The sequence below is a fragment of the Daphnia carinata genome, chromosome 4 (assembly GCF_022539665.2).
Source record: "Daphnia carinata strain CSIRO-1 chromosome 4, CSIRO_AGI_Dcar_HiC_V3, whole genome shotgun sequence".
NCBI lineage: Eukaryota > Metazoa > Arthropoda > Branchiopoda > Diplostraca > Daphniidae > Daphnia > Daphnia carinata.
This window is the reverse complement of record NC_081334.1, coordinates 4,757,445-4,764,004: the sequence shown is the minus strand read 5'-3', so window position 1 is coordinate 4,764,004 and position 6,560 is coordinate 4,757,445. Positions and strand designations below refer to the sequence as shown.

At 36.3% G+C, this 6,560-nt stretch overlaps 3 long non-coding RNA genes across 4 annotated transcripts; all 3 read left to right on the top strand.

The window, feature by feature from the left end:
* The first annotated feature begins 1,134 nt into the window (after positions 1-1,134).
* On the top strand, positions 1,135-2,444 carry LOC130695468 (uncharacterized). The gene is made up of 3 exons (XR_009002402.2): positions 1,135-1,343; positions 1,413-1,874; positions 1,950-2,444. It is a non-coding gene; the product is annotated as an uncharacterized LOC130695468 (long non-coding RNA).
* A 273-nt stretch (positions 2,445-2,717) lies between these two features.
* LOC130695541 (uncharacterized) lies at positions 2,718-4,597 on the top strand. 2 transcript variants are annotated; one of them, XR_009002423.1, is made up of 7 exons: positions 2,718-2,971; positions 3,057-3,097; positions 3,172-3,278; positions 3,356-3,392; positions 3,461-3,542; positions 3,612-3,689; positions 3,800-4,597. It is a non-coding gene; the product is annotated as an uncharacterized LOC130695541 (long non-coding RNA). The 2 variants fall into 2 exon arrangements; XR_009002422.2 differs by lacking the exon at positions 3,800-4,597 and having other exon boundaries at positions 3,612-3,747.
* A 998-nt stretch (positions 4,598-5,595) lies between these two features.
* Positions 5,596-6,443, top strand: LOC130695611 (uncharacterized). The gene is made up of 4 exons (XR_009002435.2): positions 5,596-5,945; positions 6,032-6,105; positions 6,164-6,274; positions 6,360-6,443. It is a non-coding gene; the product is annotated as an uncharacterized LOC130695611 (long non-coding RNA).
* The last annotated feature ends 117 nt before the right edge of the window (positions 6,444-6,560 follow it).

Here is a 6,560-nt window from a genome sequence, read left to right as displayed (position 1 = left end):
AAGATGTCAGCCAAAAATCTCCTGATTATGGGACTGACATTTGCAGTTATCTTGAAAAACTGCATATTCACTCAGCAAAACCCTGGAAAATGACAAAATGCAAATCAAATTTTCCTTACCTACTGGTGCTAAACAAATGGTTATTGAAAATAGACAGTGACATATTTCCATTTCCGAGTCATTTCCTTGCCTCTTATCACAATGTCATGTGACTTAATTCATTACAAACTGTGTTTACTGACCAATAGATGGCGTACCACTTATCACTTCTCCTCACTCAGATGTCACTTCTACCTCCGCCAGATGTCGCTGTGCGGCGTACCATTTACCTCACTCTACCTCCGCTAGATGCCACTGTGTGGCGTACCATTGACCTTCTTCTCCCCCCCCATGGCAAAAAAAAACTTGCCAGATCTGTAGAACTGTTCACTACCTTGAAAATCGACCCAAAAGCTGAAAGGTAGAAAAGAGGTAATCGGAGCTCGTAGATTGTTCGTAAGCCTCCCCATGGCCACTAGGTTCATGGATGCTGGCAGCTAATAATCGGGCTGTGTGACCCAATTCGATACCCGTAAGTTTTTGTTGTTCCTTTTTGTATCTAACACACGTACAGCTTATATGTGTGTTGCCAAGTTGTTGTTGTTGATGAAGTTCAAGCATGAAAGAGTGGTTTTGTAAGTAGCTGCAAATAGAGAATGTTTGGTAATATTATTTATTGGCGAGGCAGAGAACAAGCTATATATAAGCTATATAACAATATAACAAGCTAAATATAAGCTGGAGAACCGAGTCCGAATCTAGCCTCAGTGATTTCTTTTTTCCCTTTCCTACCGTAAGCTGGCCACGCGCGGCGCTAGGTTCCACTTTCCACTGTTTTTCCCACACATTTCAATTCTGCATTCGTTACCAAACAGTGGAAAGTGGAGCTCGGTTTGGGGTATAACGCCCCTATGCAGTTTTAGGCGCTGGAGGTATTGCGCGCTGACAGGCCGTTATTATAGTAGGCTATGTCAGAAAGTAACAGGGATTTTTCTGGGGATTTTATTTTTTTTTAAATAGGGATTTATGTCCCCAGTCTGGCAACGTTCTAGGGATACCACTTTGCGGAAAGTGGAAACACTGTTAGGGCTGCTAATGAATGTATTTATATGTTGCAAGTATGGTTTATGGAATGCCGCCATTTTGTTACAAAATTTCCCGTGTATATTGATTGGCAATAGCACTTTATTGTGTGTGTAGCCCAATTCTTAGTGTTTTATTTGAGACCTCCCTTAATGTGTGAGGGTAAGGATGTAGTAATGTGCATGTAGCAGAGGATGTGCTTAATCTCAAGAAGAATATAGGTAATATTATTTAAGATAGAATTATCATTAAAGAGAACCTTATTCATCTTATGAAAGTTGAATTTGTAGCTAACCCTTGACGTGCTTTGCCGCAAACATCAGTGAATCCTACCATCATTTCAGATAAACGGCTTGTATTACATGAATCTTACATCGGCTAACAGTAAAGTTTTATCTTTAATTCTTCAGTGGTTGAGTGAGAAAAACCAGTGGGAAGAACAAAGACTACTCCTAACCTTTTTTTTCCCTCTTTATGCAAAATAATGTGGCTTGAGTTTTGTAAATGGCAGTGACAGTGGAAAACAAAGAAGGAGAACACAATTCCATGATTGTCGAAAGCTGGAACACACAACTGCAATCGATTGCTGGATGGTGTGCACTGATTTCCATTTGTCTACAACGTGCTGCTGTTGAAAGGAAGTCAAAGAAGACTCCATCCTACATGTTTTCTTTCCTATATCAACGTGTCAAGTGCAATTATTTGTCTCTGGGATTCCGGATGTTTTGGAATATGATGGGGATTCTAGACAGGTTTGCATACTAATTATATTCTAGCATTTTCTTGGTATACCTTAATGAGTTTTTTTTCATTTCATTGGACCAAAGATGAATACACTATCACATCCAAGATTCTGCGCAGACCAAGGAAAGCGATAATACCAGGTATCATCAGCTCAAAATTGTTCAGTAGTGGTATATTGCGAGACACTTATTGGGCTGAAGAACACGCTTTTACATTTATTCTACTGTGATGACACATCTTTGTTACTGCAATTAACTTCCTAAGCAGCTCTTTTGGAAAGAAGAAAGAAAGTTAGTTGTTACCTTGAACCCTTTTTGATAAAAGCTGCATCTTAACTAGGAACATAAAAGTTACCAGCAGAAGTAATCAAAAGCAATACCTTATTTAATTTTTAGCTCTTCAGGTGGTGAATAAGATCCCTGCCGTTGATCTGTAAAATAACAGTTTCAAAAAATTGACCAAATATATCTACGTAACCACAACAATTAAAACTAGCATTTGGAAGAAGGTGCTTTGCATGATTATGTTCCATTTCTTTTTATGTAAATGTCCAAGATAAATTTTGATTGTTCGACAAACTCAGTTCCTGGATTGTTTGCATTACATAGCTATTCAGAAGAAGAAATGAGGACGTCAAAAACAAAAGAAAGTTTACTTTTTCCGCGCCAAAATTGTCGAAGTTGTAGTAGTTCCGTTTTAGCTGGCTATTCGAATATCATATTATCCTTTCGTAGCATTTAGAAATTATAGCTAAAAAAATATGCACTGTTTAAATGTTAAATTATGATGATTTCTTTTTTAAATTGTTTATTTTTTTAACCAGTATGGTCAATAACCGATCGCCACCAGGGGCGTTACACGCAAATCAGTATGCATAACAGTCGTAGTATGATGCCGTAGTATGGAGTAGTTCGACTTGTGTCATTGGCTACTAAACACCCACCTGCTATAATAGCCTCGTTTTCATTGGTTCGTTAGATAACTTATATTTGGGCGCGCTTAGACACATAGGGGCACATTAGGTCCATTATTCGGATGGACGAAGGATGTCTTGTTCATCGATCCAAGTATTCGAAACTCCATTGAGTTTAAGTACGAAAATAAGGTAATTAATAAGATAATCGCATTTTTTATGCATGTAAGAAGAAAACAATAATGTAATATTAAGTACTCTGCCTTGTCTGATGTAGTCTTGAAAGACAAGAAAATCTGATGATGAGCTAACCTTGGTGTAAGTAAAGTAGATGAATCACATCAATTGTAAAAGTTATTCTACAATGTAATTCTTTTCTATTCATATACAAGGCAATGTGAACCTGTGGATGAGCAGTTCGCAAGTGGGAATTATGGTGATGAGGAATTTACACTGCTATACCTGTCCCAGCTTCATCATGTGCGGAAGAATTTTCAAGGTATTACATGGAAAATATAATATAGCTTATTCAATTGGATTAACAACTTGTTACTCGAATCCTCAACTCAACAACAGGTTGGCAAAACATTTTCTGGGTTCGGACCGTTTTATGGTTGAGGAATATTGTTAATAAGTAAACGCAAATAAACTAATTAATCATTATTTTCTTCAAATTGACAGTGTTATCTTTGGCAATGGGATATTGTGAATGATTCATTTGATGGGAGCCACGTAAAGCAATACTGAAGTACCACAGGAGAAGGTAACAGTGAAATGTAATTTAAAATAAATAAATTTCAGTGAAATGATTTAAGTCGCTTATTTAAAACAGCACACATGCGAATGCGAGGATTCCTTGCTGAAATGTCGAAAAAAAGCGGCAAATAATGCAATTATTTAACGATGATTGGTACGTAGGTCATGTTGAATAATGGAAAAAAAAGAATAAAATGGAACTTCAGAAAAACAGTAAATAAATGTAAAGCATTCTATCACCCAGGTTGTTTTTGGCTTTGTTAGGAATCATTTGGAACGAGCAATGTAAATGGAGGATTTATTCCAATGGTTGACTTCGGCCGTTGCAACTTAGATTGGTTATTATCAACTCTTATTTTTGGTCTAAAACCAATTCGCAACAAACTACCCTAACGCAACAAGATGGTTGAGAACGTTTCTCAGTGATTTTGCTTTATGTTAGTTCTGATCTGTTTTAATATTTGCTTTTCTTTGTAAATGTGTGGAGTTATTAGCTTTTAAGGTCTAGATAAAAATTACACAGAGATGAGTGTTGAGGGGGTGGTGGAGGGTAGTAGGATGTAAATATGACATAATTTGTTCGGCAGATTGGGGTAGGTGGTGTTAATCAATTCTAACTTGCATGGGGTAAGGTTTGAATAGGAAGTTGGGTTAAATTAGTAAAGTTCCTGACTTTACATTAATTAAACATTTTTTCATGAAGGCGGCATTAAAAGCCAGCAAATTCACCGCGAGACATGTAAATTCCCTTACAGTAAAAACTTACCATTGTAAACCCTAAAGACAACCAGCCATCTCCTTGTTTTAATTTGCTTTTTGCATAGTATCTTCCTGTGCGAGAGAAAACTAAAAAGTTGTATCTTAATTTGAATTCGCCGCCCATTTTGAAATATGTGGCAACGTTGTTTGAGTTTTTTGAACCGCTATTAGTCATCATTTGCTAGTTCATTGTCGTGTGTGAAACATGTGGTTTGCATCTGACGGGCGAAATATTGGACACATCAGGAAGAATTGGTGAAGTAATATTTCAGTGAATGTTTCATCAAGAAAACCTTGTTAACCAAAGACATTTTTTCTAATTCTAACAAAAACTTTGTTCCACAAGAAACTTTAGTTTGAGAATACCTACGATATTTGAAACTCCTTTTCAAATTACAAAATGAATGGGACATTATTAAGAAGTAATTCTTTTCATGTTGTCATGTGTTTCTTTTTAAATTTTAGGGAATATCACAAGTTGTGAACAAGACATTGTGGTGCTTTGGCCCCTGTTCTTTCATTTCTATGCTAGATGGCCATTATGAAGGATCATAAATGTGTGGTAATATCATTCTTTCAATATTGCATTATTCTTGGCCATTATTTCTTCTTATACCATGAACACAAGAGTTTATTTGCTTGCTATCAGGGATGGTAACTCGTGTCATTAAAAGTAAGTAAGACAGGAACATTGAGATAATAGTTATTGCTACCCCTTGGTTTTTAAAAAAGGCATCAAGCCAAACTGCACTACCATGCAGTCGGGCTTTGTACTTTTTAAAAAAATTTGAATTAATGAAATAAACAAAGCTTGTCATTTCAATCATGTCAGGATTGTGGAGACAAACATTGTTCATTTCCTTGGTTAAGCAAGTTGTTCAATAATACTTGGAAAATTATTTTTAATAAACAATTTTTCATTCACAACATTTGCAGATCCTGAGCACTGAGAAAAGATTCTTGCTGATGAAGAGTCTTGTAACGGTGGACCCCACAGTCCTTGACAGAAACACGTAGGACAGAAAATTCAATCTTCCTCGAAAAGAAAATGAGAGGTTTGCATTTTAAGGTCAGGTTAGAAACAAAACAGCAGTAAAACCATTTGCTGTTACTACCTTTCATACATTGTTATCATAAATAGGAGCAGTACATATTGGCAGCCATGTAGCTTTGTAGTTGCTTTGAAGAATTTTTTGCCTTGTCTGGTGATTGGTTGGTAATGTTGCCCATTCTATTGTTAACTTTTTTCTCTAGGTTAATGCTATAAAACATTTATTTTAGGCCTTTTGAATACCTCCTATCCTTATAGCCATGGAACACTTGACATTGATTCCATTTACACTTGCAGAAGCAAAAACGAACATATTTGCAACAAGTATTTTTGGTGACCATGAAACCAAAAATTGTTTATTTTTTAAAGCACCTATATTTAGAAGACATCTAGCGGAGGAATTGCTTGTTACTGAGTACTCTACTGAACTGTCAATTTGTTCGTTGTCAAAGGGCTACATCGAGTTTGGTTGCCATAATAATGGTTGCCTCGCGAATTGGAAATGTTTTGCCGAATCCCAGTATATCGCCAAGTGTGCCATATTTTCACAATCATTTTTCTCCTTAGGATGGTTACCAATGTGCAGTTGAATTCTAAAAGGTAAAAGCACTAGTTCTTGGTGAAAACCTGTTGTGCAGCACACCACGCTATTAATAGCTTAGTGAAAAGTTCTGCTTCATTACCAGGTTTTGTTTGATATGCTATATTTAAAGAACTGATGTTGGCACCAGCTTGATGGAAAAAAGTCATTTTCAACGTGGTAGGAGATTTATATAGAATTGCATTAACATTCTAATAAAACGCGAAAACCTTTCTAGGGCACAGGGGAACTTGGATTTATTTGGTGATCAAGAGTCAGATGGTTTTCCTGTAGTTGCAGTTTGAAATAACCTTTCAAAGCCTAAACTCATCTTCGTAGAAAGGGACTTGTAAGTAAACATGAAGCAATTTTTGCTAACTGTATCAAACCTACATAATTTTCTGTTCAATAGTTAATGTTTGTTTTCTATTAAGGTGACGAGTAACACTGGCTCTGTAAATGTTCTTGGTTTGGGGCAAGACGTTGAATAAACTGTGACTATTGGATGGAAGACATGGAATTTTTACACTTTATATATATTCCCCAAACGGTATTTAAAATTCAAAAATTGAAGTGCATATCTGGGCTCCCTTCTTTCTGTGGCCCCGTTTCCCCTAGATTTTTAATAAGCCCGT